Raw genomic sequence first — 18,544 nt, 5'->3', positions numbered from 1 at the left:
GAAAGACAGAGGTTGAGGGGGGACCTGATTGAGGTCTACAAAATCATGAGAGGTATGGACAGGGTGGATAGCAAGAAGCTTTTTCCCAGAGTGGGGGACTCAATTATTAGGGGTCATGATTTTAAGGTGAGAGGGGAAAAGTTTAAGGGAGATACGCGTGGAAAGTTCTTTACGCAGATGGTGTTGGGTGCCTGGAACGCATGGTAGAGGCGGGCACGATAGCGTCATTTAAGATGTATCTAGACAGATGGGCATGGAGCAGAGGGATATGGATCCTTGGAAAATAGGCGACAGGTTTAGATAGAGGATCTGGATTGGCGCAGGCTTGGAGGGCCAAAGGGCCTGTTCCTAAGCTGTAATTTTCTTTGTTCTTTGTTCTTATCTAAATATCTTGTAAACATTGTAACTGCACCTGCATCAACTACTTCATCAGGAAGGTCATTCCACATGTGAACCGCCCTCTGTGTGAAAAATTTGCCCCTTATGTCTTTTTTAAACCTTTCTCCTCTCACCTTAAAAATGTGCCCCCTAGTCTTGAAATCTCCCACCCTCGGGAAAAGACACTTCCCATTCACCTTAACTATACCCCTCCTGAAGAGTTTATAAACCTCTTAAAGGTCACATCTCAACGTCCTACAGTCCAGTGTAAAAAGTCCCAGCCTATCCAGCCTCTCCTTATAACTCAAACCAGCCATTCCCGACAACATCCTGGTAAATCTTTTCTGAACTCTCTCAGATTTAATAACATCTTTCCTATAACAGGGAGACTGGAACTGCACACAGTACTCCAGAAAAGACCTCACCAACATTCTGTACAACCTCAACATGATTTCCAAGCTCCTATTGTCAATGGTCTGGGCAATGAAGGCAAGCATGTTAAGCACCGTGTTAAACACCCTGTCGACCTGTGTCACAAATTTCAAGGAATTATGTGCTTTCAATGCTTTGCCTTGAGGAGCAGGTCAGGTTTCTCTATAGCCCTGTGGAATTCTGTTGCAGACCATGCATGATTGATGAGTGGTGCATACCTGCCTCCTTTTTCACTGATTGATTAGTTTTCTTAAGTATTGCAGTATTTTGCTTTGTCAAGCATTTTGTGAAAATGTGGTTTGAATGAAATAAGGGAAGGTAATGCAGGCAGTGCAGAGGTAATGCCCATCCAGTCATTACTCAGTTGTAATGAGCAACTCCCCTTGCTTCTGGTTTCAAGGTTCCAAACGTAAGGGATATGAGTTGGATCCTCATGCTTAATCCATTTGCATTTGTAACGTGAGGGTCAGCAATGAGCTCAAACTGAAGGAAGCAACTGAAAACTGTTTGTTTTTTTGTTTGCATAGTATGAGATCACTGGCCAACATTTGTCTGTGGATTACCAAGCAGGACAACAGATGAGGAAAGAATTGCATAGCCTCTTAAAGCTCACAACTCTCGTCTGTTAAACCCCGCTCAGAATTAATTATGTGCTTGAATTCTGGATATCACTAAAGTTTTTGCCTTTATTTTTTGTGTCTGGTCACATTCAGAGTTATATCATTCTAAAGAAATGGTACATAAAGGATATACAGCACAGTAACAGAGGTGACATCTCAAATGGACTAAGATTGGATTGATAGGAATCCTCCTATCATTGTTTTCATTCTCCCTTTGGATGTGGGCATCACTGGCAGAGCCAGCATTTGTTGCCCATCCCTAATTGCCCTTGAGTGGCTTGTTAGGTGTTTTTGGTGGCCAATAAAAGGGTCAACTATATTGCTGTCGGTTTGGAGTCACATGCAGGCCAGACCAAGTAAGGATGGCAGATTTCCTTCCCTAATGGAAATAAATGGACCAGATTTCTTTTAAGTCAATTGATGATAGGTTCATGATACCATTACTGAGACTAGATTTTTCTGCCAGATTTGTCAAAGTAATTGAAACCATGTCCTCAGGGCAGTAACCAGGGTCTTTGGATTATCAGGCCAGTAACTTTGCTGCTACACTACTCCAGCCTCAAATCATGGGATCTGTGAGCAGCATAGGTGAAGTTAAAAAATGGAAAGCAAAGAGTGTGGAAATGAATAGGACATTTTCTGGTTGGCAGAGTTGATAAGGGCAGGAAAGGATTAGTGTTGGACTTTTGCCTCACTCTCTTGTGGGATATGGGCTTTGCTGGTAAGGTGAACACTTAATTCCCATCCCTAGGTGGCCTTGAGAAGGTGGTGTGAGCTGCCTCTTGAACCACTGCAGTCCGTGTGCTCTACGTTTACCTACAATGCCGTTAGGGAGAGAATTCCAGGATTTTGACCCAGCGACACTGAAGAAACAGTGATATATTTCCAAATCAGGGTGGTAGGCAGGCGGTAGTGTTCCCATGTATCTGCTGATCTTGTTCTTCTGGATAGAAGTGGTTGTGGGTTCGGAAGATGCTGTCTAAGGATTGTTGGAGAATATCCGCAATGCATCTTGTGGATTGTACATACTGCAGCTACTGAGTGTTGGTGGTGGAAGGAATGGATATTTGTTGACATGATGCAGGCTGCTCTGTCCTGGATGGTGTCAAGCTTCTGGAGTGTTGTTGTTGTTTCACTCATTCAGGCAAGTGGGGAGTATTCCATCACACTCCTGACTTGTGCCTTGTCGATGGTGGGCAGTCATCCTTAGAGGCCTGACATGTGTGGCTACAGTCTATGTTAATGACTAATTGGAAGGGGCCAAATACAATATCTCAATGTTTGTTGACGATACAAAACTGATGAAAAACTTGGCTGTGAAGTGAGGAAAGAGGCTGATAAAGGATAAAGATGGCTGAATGGGTGGGCAGGACTATAGCAGATGGGGTGCAATGGTGGTTTATGAATGTATCCAGTTTAGTGGGAGGAATGTAAAAACAGAATATTGTTGACAAAGTGAGAGACAAGTAAGTGTGGTTCCTTAAGAGGGACTTGGTTATTGTGTGCTCAAGTCTCAGAAATTTAACAGGCTTCATTGCAAACAGTTAACATGGCAAAAGGTATGTTGGCTTTCATTACTGAGGGAATAAGTGTGAGTAAGGAAGCCCAACTACAATTATTTAATATCATAGAATCCTGACAGTGTGGAAACAGGCCCTTTGGCCCAGCAAGCCCACACTGGCACTCAGAACATCCCACCCAAACCCATTCCCATTCCCCTATAACCCACCTAATCTACACATCTCTGAACGTGATGGGCAATTTATCATGGCCAATCCACCTAGCATGTACATCTTTGGACTGTGGGAGGAAACCAGAGCACCTGGAGGAAACCCACCAAGACATGGGGAGAATGTGCAAACTCCACACAGACAGTTGCCTGAGGGTGGAATTGAACCTGGGTGCTGTGGGGCAGCAACGCTAACCACTGAGCCACCGTGCTGCCTCATTATAAGAGACTTTGGGTAATCCACATACTGTGAACAATTTTAAGTCTCTTTACCCAACAAAGGATATTTTTTTTTGAGGGTTTGTGTTGAGGGTTCTCTCAATTGTTTACTGTGTTGAGAGGCCATTGTAAGAAGAGATGCGTTTAGAGAATAAAATGATCTCATTGAAACATGTCTGACGTGCCAGGAATTTGACAAGGTAGACACTGAGAGGCTTCAGAGTCCACAGGTTTACGGCATGGAACTCACCTGTTGTCTCCCCCGTGGACTGTCCACCAGCTGCTAGGCCCAAGTCCAGGTCAAAATTCTGGAACGCCCTCCCTACACCACAGGGGCTGCAGCGGTTTCAGAAAGCAGCTCGCCACTGCCATCTCAAGGGGCAATCAGGGATGTAACAGACGCGGGCCCAGTCAGTGACACCAACAAGCCGTGAATGATCTCTGGGAATGTCGTTTGAGGTCAGGGACTCCACCATTGAGGACGGAGAAATCTCTTCACTCAAAGTCTCAGAGGGGAGGCGATGGCCTAGTGGTATTATTGCTGGACTGTTAACCCAGCAGACCCAGATAATGTTCTGGGGACTGGGATTCGAATCCTGCCAGGGCAGATGGTGGAATTTGAATTTGATAAATATCTGGAATTAAGAATCTAATGGTGACCATGAGTTGATTGTCAGAAAAACCCACCTGTTTCGCTAATGTCCTTTAGGGAAGGAAACTGCCATCCTTACCTGGTCTGGCCTACATGTGACTCCAGACCAACAGCAATGTGCTTGACTCTGAACTGCCCTCTGGGCAATTCGGGATGGTCAATAAATGCTGCCTGGCCAGCGACATCCTCATCCCATAAATGAATAAAGGAAAAAAAAAGTCTTGGAAACTCTATCAAGCAGCTGTGGTGTGTGTAGTCACTGAGCATCGTGACTGTGATCAGTAGATCCACACTCTCTAAGGAAGTTAGGGGTTATGGAGCTAAAGCAGTAAACCAGGGTTCAGATAGAAGTTTGGCTGTGATCTAATCACAGGCAGAGTATGCTCAAGCGACTGTGTATATGTTTCCTTTGTTTCTTACACTCACATGGATTTGTGCAATTTATTCCATCATCTAATAAAATCATGTTTGAAAATTTTCATTGAATATCCTCTTAGCTGAGGCACTGGACATATTCTCATATACTTTAAAATTTTCAGCATTCTCTTTGATCTTTCCTGAATAGTCTCTCCTTTAGTGGATAAATCCTTTAGTAATTTGGGACACAGCCCATTCAGTGAATGCAAGTTAATGCTATTATTCATTAAGCCCCTTACTGTTAATAATTACACAGAATTACAAGCCAAACCTGTGGCAATCAGAATCACAGGATTGTCACAGTTCATAAGGAGACCATTCAGCCCATCATGTCTGCATTGGTTCTATCACCTAGTGCCAATCTCCTGCCTTATCTCCATGTCCCTGCACACCATTTCTATTCAAATAATCACCTAATACTCTTTGGATGCCCCAATTGAACGTGCCCCCATGATATTTCCAAGCGGTGCATTCCAGACCCTAACTATTCACTGCATAAATCTATGACCCCTTGATCTTTTTCTTTTAGGAGTGGGAACAGCTTCTCCCTATCTACTCTATCCAGCTCACTCATGATTTTGAAACCCTTAGACCATGAGACCAAGAGACATAGGAGCAGAAATGTGTCCATTCAGCCCATCAAGTCTGCTCCATCATTCAATCACGGCTGATAAGTTTCTCAACCCATTCTCCCGCTTTCTCCCTGGAATGCTTGATCCCCTTGACAATCAAGAACCTATCTACCTCTGGCTTAAATGTACTCAATGACCTGGCCTCCACAGCCTTCTGTGGCAATGAATTCCATAGATTCACCACCCTCTGGCTGAAGAAGTCTCTCCATATCTCCGTTCTAAAGAATCTTCCCTTTACTCTAAGGCTGTGCCTTCGGGTCCTAGTCTCTCCTGCCATTGTGAACATTTTCCCAATGTCCACTATCCAGGCCATTCAGTATTCTGTAAGTTTCAATTAGATTCCCTCACCCCAAACCCCATCCTTCTAAACTCCATCGAGTATAGACCCAGAATCCTCAATTTGATATGTTAAACTTTTCATTCCTGGGATCATTCTCGTGAACCTCCCCTGACCCACTCCAGGGCCAGTACATCCCTCCTGAGGTACGGGGCCCAAAATTGCTCACAAAACCTCTGTCAAATCTCCTCTCAATCTTCTTCTCTCCAAAAGGAACAGTCCCAACTTCTTCCATCTTTCTTCATGGTCAATAATCACATGACACCAGGTTATAGTCCAACAGGTTTATTTGAAAACACAAGCTTTCTGAGGTCTGCTCTTTCATCAGGTGTAGTGTGGAAGAGGAGGTATACCAACGCAGAATTTATATTCAGAAAGATAACAACCCTAAAAATGGCTCGCTGACCGCCTCCTGTAGAATCTTTAATCAGTTAGAAAGGCGATGCAGATTCCTACTGATTGAGATGCAAATCCCAGAATTTCTTTCAAGCCATTGCCCTGAGATAATTAAAGGTTTTACCAGTGTATACAAGAGGTGACATCTCAGGTCAGACAATGCATTTTAGGTGTGAGGCCTTGTTTAGTGTTATGGTCTCTTTTTTTTAACATGATCACAAGCAATTCCTTTGCAGTTACAGCACTTTGGTTCTGCCATACTGTATAAGTGTGGGTGTAATTCTTTACTGATATTTTTAGTTAACCTGTGTGACATGTTGGAGCTGTACTTTAGTTAGGCCACAGTTGGAGTACTGAGTGCAGTTCTGGACTACAGGAAGGAAGTAATTGCATTGGTAGGGGTTCAGAGAAGATTCACCAGGATGTTGTCTGGGCTGGAGCAGTTTAGCTATGAAGAGAGGCTGGATAAGCTTAGGTTATTTTCTTTGGAGCAGAGAAGGTTGAGGGGGAACCTGATAGAGGTGTATAAGATTGAGGGCATGGAAAAGATAATAGAGCAACTGTTCCCATTTGCTGAAGGGTCATGAAGAAAGCAGCCCACTATTATAGTGAAAGATATAAACCTTAGAGGAGACTTGAGTCATAGCATGGAAATAGACCCTTTGGTCCAACTAGTCCCATTTGCCTGCCTATGGCCCATATCCCTCTAAACCTTTCCTATTTGCGTACCTATCCAAATGTTTTTAAAATGTTGTAACTGTACCTGCTTCCATCACTTCAACTGATAGTTAATTCCACATAAGAACCAACCTCTGTGTGAAAAAGTTGCCCCTTAGGTCTCTTTTAAATCTTTCTCTTCTTACCTTAAAAATACACCCCCTAGTTTAGAACTCACCCATCCTAGGAAAAAGACCTTTGCTATTCACCTTATCTACACCCCTCATGATTTTATAAACCTCTATAATACCACTTCTCAAAAATGTGAATTATGTCCCAGCCTCTCCTTATAACACAAACCCTCCAGTCCTGGCAACATCCTGGTAAGTATTTTCTGAACCCTCTCCAATTTAATAGTATCCTTCCTATTTCAGGTTGACCAGAATTGTACACAGTACTACAAAAGTGTCCTCACCAATGTCCTGTACAATCTCCACATTACGTTCCAACTCCTATACTCAATGGCCCAAGCAATGAAGGCAAGCGTGCTAAATGCCTTCTTAATCACCTGTCTACTTGTGATACAACTTTCAAACAACTATGTACATGAACCTCTAGGTCTCTCTGCTTGACATCACAACTCAGGGCCCTACCATTAACTGTATAATTCTTGCCCTTGTTTGTTTTACCAAAATGCAATATCTCACATTTATCCAAATCAAACTCCATCTGCCACTCCTCAGCCCATTGGCCCAATTGTTCAGGATCCCTTTGTAATCTGAGATAACCTTTCTCACTGTCCGCTATATCACCAATGTTGGTGTTATTTGCAAATTTACGAACCATGTCTCCTAAATTCTCATCCGGATTGTTTATATAAATGACAAACAAAAGAGGACCCAGCACCAATCCCTGTGGAACACCGCTGGTCACAGGCCTCCAGTCTGAAAAACAACCTTCCACCACCACCCTCTGTCTCCTACCATCAAGCCAGTTTTGTATCAATATCAGTGCTGTGCTGTCATGACAATCAGGCAGAGCCATAGGAATATAAAAAAGGTGACATCTCAGATCAGACACTGAATTGTGGGTGTAAGGCTTTGTTCAGAATCTGTCTCAGAATTTTAACCTGGAATTAGGCTGGTTTTATTCCAAAAGCTGGAATTATAAGATGTCACACTGACTGACTGTGACTATAATTTGTGTGTTTTTTGAGCAAAATAGAATGCACCTGCAAATAAACATTGACTTTATAAACACTTTACCCACCATCTAACACTCTTGGTCACCTGCAAAGACTTATCTCTGACACTCCACTCACACCAGTTATATGCTCTTCCGATCTCTCTGCCTATAAACTCTGTGTCTGTGTGCTGTGCTCTCTCACTGCACCAGATGAAGGAGCAGCGCTCTGAAAGCTTTTGATTTCAAATAAACCTGTTGGGCTCCCGACCCGAAACATCAGCTTTCCTGCTCCTCTGATGCTGCCTGGCCTGCTGTGTTCATCCAGCTCAACACTGTGTTATCTCTGACTCCAGCATCAGCAGTTCTTACTATCTCGGACTATAAACTGGAGTTGTGTGAACATCTGATTTGTCAACCCCAGTCCAATACCAGCACCTCCCCATCTGTTTAGGACCCTTATCTATGGCCATGGACACAGAGAAGACTCACTGGACTGATTGTGGTATGGAAGGACTGTCTTATGAGGAGTGTTGAGTGGATTGGGCCAGTGGTCTTTGGAGTTTCGAAGAATGAGAGGAGACCTTGTTGAAATGTACAAAATTCTTATAGGACTTCAAAGGTTAGATGCAAAAATGTTGTTTTTCCTTGTAGGAGAGTCTAGGACAAGAAGATATACCTTCAAAATAGGAAGTCATTTAACTCAGAGATGAGAAGGAATTTCTTCTTTCAGAGGATAGTGAATCTGTGGAATTCTTCACCACAGAAGACTTTAGATGCTGGGTCTTTAAGTATATTCAAGGCTGAAATAGGTTTTTAATCAGTTAGTGAGGGAATCAAGGATTATGGGGAAAAGGCAGGAAGGTATAAGTGAGGATGATCAGATCAGCCGTGATCTCAATGCATGGCAGGGCAGACTTGTGGGACCTGAATGGCCTGGTCTTACATTTTATAGCCTTAATACTGGCCACAACAGATCAAGAAGGGAACATGGGTGGTTTTACAAAGGTACACGCATGTTTAAGACATACTCACTCTTTGCATTAGATGCTGATGGTCTTTCAAAATGGCGACCACTCACACCTTCAAAGGTCACTTTATACATTAACAGAATGGTAGGTTTTAAGGAGGGTCAAAGAGATGTGGAGAGAATTGCTGAGAACATCTCAGAACTTGGGACAACTGAAGGCACAGTTCTGAGTTGGGGGAGTGACTGACATCAGGCAGGTTTGGCACGTCAGAAACAGAGCAGTGTGGGTCAGCTGGAAGCCTGTGGGACAGGAGAAGGTTACAGAGATAGGGATCTGAGAAAAAGGGAGGAGAATTCAAAAATGCAACAGATTTAAGATTCATCCACCATTTAACAATGGCAAAACATGCAAGGAAGCCCAGGGAGAAGATGAAGTGATCGTGAAAGAGCCCTCAGGAAAGACCGACAGTTCTGAAGAAGGACTTGAAACGTTAATTCTGTTTCTCTCTCCACAGAGGCTGCTGGACTTGCTGAGTTTTTCCAGCAATTTCTGTTCTTGTCCCAGGAAAGATCCAATCTCCAAATTCTGCACTGGGGGCTGAACTAAATGCTGCATCGCCATTCGAGAAAGATCAGTCAAGTTATTTCGGAAAAGATTAATCTCTCACACCCTTGGGCCTCAGAGAGATGGGAAAGCTAACAAGAGAGCCAAGTGGTGGCAATTTTTAATCCCTTTCATCAAGGGGTGACAAGTGTAGACAATAACTATTACTGTGCTGAAAACACTGATAAATTCACGGCAGTACTAAATCAGGTCAATACTTACTTTGATAGCTATGTAGACATCGGTTCAACAATGAGCTGACAAGTTATTGACTTTACACTGCATAAATGTTTTATAAATAACCCCACAACAGATAAACATCAAGAACTTGCTCAATATCTAAACTGGACATGCAGAAAGCTGAAACTGCACAGCAAGTCCATCAGAGGCTTAGCAAGGGACTGGTAAATGTTCAGAATGCAGATTCTTAATCATAACTAATCTCATTGCATCAGAACATCCTCAATGTATATTAGTTTAGCAATGAATGATTTGATTTCTCAATATCAATTTATATCAGCCTGCTAGTTATGTACTTGGGTTAATCAGCACCTACTTTCGCCTGGGTAGAAATGTCAGATCGAGTATAATGGTCTGCGGATATGGCTTCAAACATTGGAATTTATATGTAATTAATTAATAAATCTTTAATTGAAAATTATTTTCGGCAATTGTGATAATGAAACGACCATTGATTGATGTAAATTGTTGTAAACCGGGATAAAGAGCTAGCCTCACCATGACCATAGGGCCATTGTTAATTGTCATAAAAAGCCCATACAGTTCACTAATGATCCTTCAGGGAAGGAAATCTGCAGTTCCTAACAGGCCTGGCCTATATATGACTCAGGATATGCAGCAATGTGGATGCTCTTAATTACCTCTGAAATGATCTATTAAGCCATTCAGTTCAAGGGCGATTAAAGATTAAAGACACCCACTTCATATGAAAGAATAAAGAAAATTATTGTAAAACATTAACTTGGTGGTTCTATTTCACATCTGAAAGACAACACGTTCAGTTATACTGTACTGGGACAATCAAACTCAAGTTGTTGGAGTGAGATGTGAACCTTTGATCTTTTGCCTTAGCAACAATAATAACTTCTTATCTTTGCCATAATAAAATATTCCAAGGTGCTTTACAGGAAAATTACAAAACAGAATAGGCTATGTAAGAGCTATATAAAGTAATATTAGGTCAGGTGACCAAAAATTTTGTGAAGATTTAAGTCTTGAAGAGGCAAGGAGAGAGTTGGAGAAGTTTAGGGATGGAATTCCAGAGCCTGAGGTCTAGTCAGCTGAAGTTAATCCATCAATGATGGGGCAATTCAAATTGGGGATGTTCCAGAAACAAGAATTAGAGGAGTGCAGGTATCACAGAGGTTAATGGGACAGCGTTTACATTGAGAGGGAGGAATGAGGCCAAGGAGGGATTCGAAAGCAAGGATCAGAATTTTAAAATCAAGATGTTGTTTGACTGGGAGCCAGTTTGCACAGAAATGATTGTGGAAGGCATTGCATGTTAAGACAAAGCAGGCAGGGAGGCTAGAGAAAGACAAACTAGCCAGTGTAGGAGTCTTCTAAATCGATCTCAGTCCCTCGCTAGATTTCCAATGTGGAGAGTGGCTGAAGGTGAGAAGTGTAGCGAGAGCCGATCTTGTGGTTCTACACATAGCTCAGCTGCTCAGCTCAGGGGCGAAGAGAGTGGAAGGGGAACAGTGGTGAGAAATTCGATAATTTGGAGAACAGACTTGTATATCTGAAACTGATTCCAGCATGGTGTAATGCCAAGTCAAGCATATTACAGACCGGCTGCAGGGCATTCTTTTGGGAACGGGTGATCATGATCAACATTGGCACCAGAGACATTGGTAGAAGGAGGGGAATTTAGTCAGCTGAGCTAGAGACTGGAAAGCAGGACCTCTAAGGCAGTAATAGGAAATGGGGTTTGGCCATTTAAGACTGAGGCCATAAAACCATAGAAGCAGAAGCAGGCCATTCGACCTACTGTGTCTGCTCTGCCATTCAACAAGATCATTTCTAATCTGATAATCCCTACCTCCACTTGCCTGTCTTGTCACTATAACCGTTGATTTTCTTGCTGTTTAAAAATCTATTCCATATTAGCTTTGAATATACTTAATGACCCAGCCTTGACAACCCTCTTCTAGCAAATTCTTCAAAGGGGAGGCAATAGCCTTGTGATTTTATCTCTGTACTGTTAGACCAGGAACCCAGATAATGTTCTGGGCATGCAGTTCGATCCTACCACAACAGATGGTGGAACTTGAATTAAGAATCTAATGATGACTATGTATCGATTGAGAGAAAAACCCATCTGGCTCACTAATGCCCTTTAGGGAAGGAAACTGCTGTCCTTACCTGGTCTGGCATACATGTGACTCCAGACCCACAGCAATGTGATTGACTCTTAGCTGCCCTCTGGGCAATTAGAGATGGGTAATAAATTCTGGCCTAGCCAGTGATACCCATGTCCTGTGAATGGATAAAAAGAAAGATTTAGACATGTTGAGTGAATGGGCCAAGGACAGGTCTGATGGAATATAATGTGGATAAGTGTGAAATTATACACTTTGGTGAGAGGAACAAAGGTGCAAAGTATTCCTTAAATGCTGAGCGATTGGAAATTGTTGTTGTCTAAAGTGACTAAGAAATCCTTTATCAAAAGCCGTTGAAAGTGCAGAAAACAATTGGGATTACAAACTGCACAATAGGTTCCTTTGAAAGAGGATTCAAGTATACGGTTATACCTCACTGAGGCAACACGCTGGAAATCAAGACCCACTATTCCCGGAGTTGTCACAAAAGTTAAAATTACTGAAAGAAATACACAAGCTCATCAAACTGTCTGATTTTCAGACCCATTTTAGTTGATAGTAAACATAGATCAGGTTTCTGTCCTGAGAAAGATATATATTTATTATTGCATAATTTATTACAGCTAATTAGATTTCAGCTATAGGTAAAGAGCTAAAACTAAGTTAAGTAAACTTGACAGATTAAAACTAAATGCTTTATAAACTTTCCCTTGCACATGGACAGACATTAATGGTAATAAAAACACGTGGAAGGAGAGAAAACAGGAAGAAACAGCTTCTTGGTCTCTATTCACAAGCTCTGTTGGGTTGGTTCTTGTTGATCTCTAGTAGGTTTCTATTTGACCTCCCTTTTCCTAAAGCAAAATACTGCAGATGCTGGAAATCTGAAACAAACAAAAAAAAATGCTGGAGAAACCCAGCAGGTCTGGCAGCATCTGTGGAGAGAGAAACAGAGTTAACATTCCAATTCTGGTGTGGCTCTCCTTCAGGGCTGAACAGTGTTGGAAACTTTTTTACATTATACACTTTTGAGAGAGGGGGAGGAGGAATAAGGGCAGCAGATGGTGGAGAGGCCCGGTATAAAAGGCAAAGGGTCTTGTTAATAGTGATGAAAGGGAAGCAGAGGTGTTAAAATGGGTGTGAATTAAAATGTGAAAGGGAGGGAATGGGCCCTCTCCAATGAGAGTAAAATAAACAAGATACAAACCAGACAAAACTGTGGGGCATGGGTGTGATGGGGGAAGCAGGTAGAGAATGTAAGAAGAAAGCAGCACAGACATAATGCAGTCACTTTCTGAAGTTACCATGGCTGGTTCATTTATGAAAGGTCTCTGACTTATCCCAGTTCAAGATCACACCTTGCAGCATCTGCTGAAAGTGAGATAAATTGGCTTTATCAGGTTTAAAGTGGCTTACTGCAGAGAACTAATAGCAAGAATGTTTGGCTGCTGCAAACCTTTGGGTTTCTTTTCTGGTCTAACCTAACTTCTCTCTGTCTTGCTTGGGGACCAACCTGACAACCAATCCCATAATTGCTGACAGCAGCATCATTCCTAACTGGTACCTCTTTGATAGACCAATCAGCTTCGCTTATAAACAACCCCTTGACACCAGCTCGTCTGCATGTTGCTGGAATCCATGGCTACGCAAACAAGGTTCACAATAGAAATCGCATTTCTTTACTTTCAAACCATTCAGCCATCCTTGTTAATCCCCAGTATTCAAACAGTTCTGTCTCATTTCAGCCCATTGTTTTAAAAAGCACAAAAATAAAAAGACTTGGTCTTTACAATGGGAACAAAGAAATTTTGCTTCAGTTCTATGGAACTCTGCTGATTTGGTTTGATTTATTGTTGTCATATGTACTTAGGTACAGTGAAATGTTTTGTTTTGTGTGCAGTACAGGTAAATCATAACATACAAAGATCAAAGGGAGATTGAACAGAGCAAGGAAGACAAAGTTACGGCTGCAGTGCAGGTGCACAAAAAGCAAGATAAACATTAGATTTGAAATTTGGGATGTCCATTCAGAAGTCTAATAACAGTGGGGAAGAAGCTGTTCTTGAACTTGTTGGTATGTGTGTTTAAACTTCTGTATCTTCTGCCTGATGGAAGAGGTTGGAAGAGATTATAACTGGGGTGGGAGGGGTCTTTGATTATGTTGACTGCCTTCCCGCAGAGGCAGGAATTGTAGATGGAGTCAATGGATGGGAAGGCTGGTTTGCATGATGGACTGGGCTGTGCTCTCAACTCTGTGCAGTTTCTTGAGGTCCTGGGCAGAGCGGTTACCATACCAAGCCGTGATGCATCCAGCTAGAGTGCTTTCTGTGGTGCCCCTATAAAAGTTGGTAAAGGTCCCTGTGGACATGCTGAATTTCCTTAGCCTCCTGAGGAAGTAGAGGTGTTGTTGTGCCTTCTTGACCATCGCATCAACATGGGTGGTCTGGGACAGATTGCTGGTGATTGTCACTCCGAGGAACTTGATGCTCTCGACCAGCTCCACCTGTGCTCCAACTGATATAGACAGGCCCGTGCCTGCTTCTGTGCTTCCTGAAGTCAATGGCCAGCTCTTTCACTTTGCCAGCATTGAGGGAGAGATTGCTATCTTTGCACCAGGTCACCAAGCACTCTATCTCTTTCCAGTATTCTGTCTCGTCATTGTTTGAGATTCACCTACAACGGTAGTGAGACTGTTCCTGGATTATTGTGTGCGGTTCAGGTCGCCTTGTCTAAGGAATGATATGGTTAACATAGAGGGAAAGTAACAGATATTCACCACGTTGCTCCTGGGATAGTGGAACTATCAGTGAGGAAATACTGAGGAGACTGGGTCTATATTCTCTGGAGTTAAGATGAATGAAAGGTAATCTCATAAGAACACACAAAATTCTTAAAGGAACAGACGGAGTAGATGCAGAAAGGATGTTTTCCCTGGTAGTGGGGTCTAGAACCAGGAAGACCAGTTGCAGAATAAAATGCAAGCCATTTCATTTTGAAATAAGGAGGACTGTCTTCGCTCAGAAAATGGTATAACTTTACAATCTTGTAGCTCAGAGGGCTGTGGCTGCTCAGTCCTTAAGTAAGTTCAAGATGAAAGATTGACAGATTTCAAGCTACTAATGACATCAGGAACTTTGGGATAGTGTGGGAATTTGCCTCGAGACAGACAGTCAAAGTTTAAAATGGGGATGAATGGTCTGCTCTTGCTGCTATAGAATAGAAAAGAATAGAATAGAATTTCCTTTATTGTCACATGTACTCAAGTACAGAAGTACAGGGCTACAGTGAAAAATTTTACAAAGTCACCTCTTATGGTGCCATCTTGTTCGCAATGCTGTAAATCATCCAGGAAGGCAATGGAATGGATGAATATAGAGGTAACAAAGACAAGGCTCAGAAGGAAGAGAGTTACACACTGACTTAAGTTGTATTCAGTTCCTCATCCATTACCTTCCAAATATATGGCTTATGAATATGGATTTTCCTGAAACATGAATGTATACTCCCTGCACTATTTGGGTAGCACTTCCTGAACAATCCCAAGGGTGCTACCAGTTTAAGGCAGCCAAGTTTATAACATAGACCATTTCCAGTTGCTAGAAATGATATACATTCATGTGCAGGGACCCATTCACTGCAAAAAGGAATACACTCTCTTATTGAATTACTCGGGGCTCAGGACACCTAAAGTTCATTGTTCTTTTCTCTGTGGTAAATCTTAGCCAATCAGAGACAACTTGCCAGCCTATCAGCACCTTTTTCTCCTGTGGCATATTTTGTTGTGAAAAGTGGCAATTTTAAATTTGTCCTGATGAGTGCCAGATGAAAGGTTTCATCAACAGGTCTCTTTGCAGCAACATAAGGCATGATTTCACTCACTAGTCTATGAAAAAATTGTTTCCAAGTACAAGTTAGCCCCTTGGCCTTTCTTTTGCAGGATCCATAGTTGTCATTAATTCTGCTAATCCTAATGTGACTCTGGTGCACCCAGACCATATCCCACCTTTAAGAGTTATTTTAATTAGCTTAAATTGTTAAAACAATTTACTTCTGTCCTTAACAGACAGATTATACATCCCCATATCTCTTTTCAGCAGAATTGATTATAGTACAAACAATTAATTGTGCCATTATCAAGGTGATAGATGACAGTATGGTAAAAATAGGAACCAAAGAGCTTTCTTTGACAGGGCCTATAAATTCAGGGAAAATGTACGACCAAATATTTGATCATGTAAACTAAGTCGTGGATTCCATTCCCTGGAATTACAGAATGGTTAGAGCACAATAAGACCCTACAAGATCTCTTCAGGAATATATAAATGCGGAAATTAGGAGCAGAAGTAGGCCATTCGGCCCCTTGAGCCTGCTCCACCATTCAATACGTTCAATGCTGATCATCCAATTCAGTTGCCTGTTCCTGCTTTCTCCAAATACTCTTTGATCCCTTTTGGCCCGAAGAACTATATCTATCTCCTTCTTGGAAACATGCAATTTTTTTGGCCCCAACCTCTTTCTGTGATACAGAATTCCACGCGCTCGCCGTTCTCTGGATGGAGAAATTTCTCCTCATCTTAGTCCTAAATGGTCTACCCTGTATCCTTAAACTGAGACCCTTTGGTTCTGGGCTCCCTGGTCATCAGGAACATTCTTCCTGAGTTTCTAGTTCTGATAGAATTTTATAGGCTTCCGTGAAATCCTCCCTCATTCTGCAAAACTTCTAATCAATCCAGTCTCTCTTCGTACATCAGTCTTACTATCCCAGGAATCAGTCTGGTAAACCCTTATTGCTCTCACTCCATAGCTAGAACATCCTTCCTCACATGAAGAGTCCACACAATACTTCAGATGTGATGTCACTAAAGTCCAGCATAACTGCAGCAAGACATTTGGCTCCAATACTCAAACCCTTTTGCAATGAAGGCCAACATATCATTTACCTTCTCCACCACCTACTGCACCAGACCAGTCTGGCTAGTTCAACTGTCGCACCTTTATTCTGCAGCTCTTAACACAGTTTCTCTTCCGGTGCTTAATATCCAATTCCTTTTTGAAAGCTTTCGATCGTCCACCATCAGTTTCCCAGGCAGCGGATCCCAAATCCCAACCTCTCACTGCGTGAAAATGTTTCTGCTCATGTTGTTCCTTTTCCAGTCATCTTCAGCCGGGGTCCTCTGGTCTTCGAACCTCTCTTTACAGGCTCAGAGGGACAGCACCAGGCGTACCTCAAAATAATGGTAAAATGGTGAAGCTACAGTAACAGACAAAGCACAAAATATCTATGGAGAATACTGAAAAACTTTAGGGTCCAGTAAAAGTAAGAAATCTTCAATAAGATTCCATTACAGCTATACACTGTCTCCAGTCTCAGGGTTTGGTATAATGAGGATTGGGTGTTTGATTGAGCTGGGTAGAGATACCATTACAAAAAGCTTTGGCCTTGAGCTTTGTATGTATATAATTGGACGGCACTCTGTGTGGCCTTTAGCATTATGGTTGAAAGCATGCCACTATTGAGATATCAAACATAATCATTGTGTTTATGTGTAAACTTTTCGGTTCCTAATAACCTTCACTTAAGTTGGAAATCCATTTTGCCTGCCGTATTTTTGAGAGATCGTCCATTTCCTACAGATTAATCAGAGCCATTATTTGATGTGGCCTTGGTACGAAACCTTACAGTGGAATTCACTTCACTTACATCTGTAATGTGTGCAGTAATATTTTGATAAAAGCACAACACAGCAGAGGCTGGAAATTTGAAATAAAAGAAAAGCAGGAAGTGCTGGAGAAACTCAGCAAGTCTGGCAGCATCAGAGGAGAGAGAGACGGAGTTAACATTTCGAGTCTGGTATGACTCTTTCTCAGAACTGGCAATGCCTTAACAATATAAATCATAAAGTCCACAGTCCAATCAGCACAACTTTCAGATCATAGAAGCCCGATAATGAGGAAGTAGGCTATTCGGCCCATTAGATCCACACCAACGCTCTGAAGCGCATCCTACCCAGACCCACACCCCTCCTCTGTCCCTGTACCCTGCATTCCCCATGGCCAATCCACCTGTCCAACACATCTGTGGGCTGAAATCAGAGCACTTACGAGGAGAATGTGCAGACTTCTCACAGCCAGTCGCCTGAGGCAGGAATTGAACCCAGGATGCTGGTGCTGTAAGGCAGCACTGCTAACCACTGAGCCACTGCGCCATCCCAAAAAGGAGCAGATGGAAAGAATGATGCTAAACATTTGAAGAAGTGTACAATTCTCGAGCAGCTGTAGGAGTAGAAGGGTCAGGGAACATATGAGGTCACAAGGTGACAGGGTAAATTGAAAAGCATATAGGCTTCTGGGCTTTATACTGAGGAACAGAAATACAGTCAGGAAGTTACAGTGAATCTTTATATAACACTGAATCAGCTCAATGGCAGTATTGTGTGCAATTGTAGGAAGGAAGTAAAGACCTTAGATGGAGGCAGGAAACTTTCACAAGAAATAAGGAAGTTGAGGAATGTAGATAGAGGGCAGAAGCTGGGGTTTAAATAATTGATAGAAGTTTTCAAAGTACAGAGGGGTCGAGACAGAGTAGATAGGGAGAAAGCATTCCCATCCCAGGAAGGGTCAAAAACCAAAGGACACTAATTGGCTAAAAAAGCCAGTGACGGTGTAATTTGTATGCAGCTAACAGCTGGAATCTGGTAGGTGCTGCCTGAGAATGTGGTGGAGCAAGCTTTGATCACGGTTTTCAAAACGGAAATAACGAGAAAAAATATCAAGCAGGTGAATGGGGAAAGGATGAGAGTGTGAGGTTAGCTGAGCTCCACCTGCACTGTCATGTGACCCGTGAGCCTTACTTCGATTGTGGGTAAAGTGTTGGAAAGGATTATAAGAGATAGGATTTATAATCATCTAGAAAGGAATAATTTGATTAGGGATAGTCAACACGGTTTTGTGAAGGGTAGGTCGTGCCTCACAAACCT

Source organism: Rhincodon typus, chromosome 3, assembly GCF_021869965.1.
Source record: "Rhincodon typus isolate 14 chromosome 3, sRhiTyp1.1, whole genome shotgun sequence".
NCBI classification, from domain to species: Eukaryota; Metazoa; Chordata; class Chondrichthyes; order Orectolobiformes; family Rhincodontidae; genus Rhincodon; species Rhincodon typus.
The sequence above is the reverse complement of the archived record's forward strand: the minus strand, read 5'-3'. Positions refer to the sequence as shown.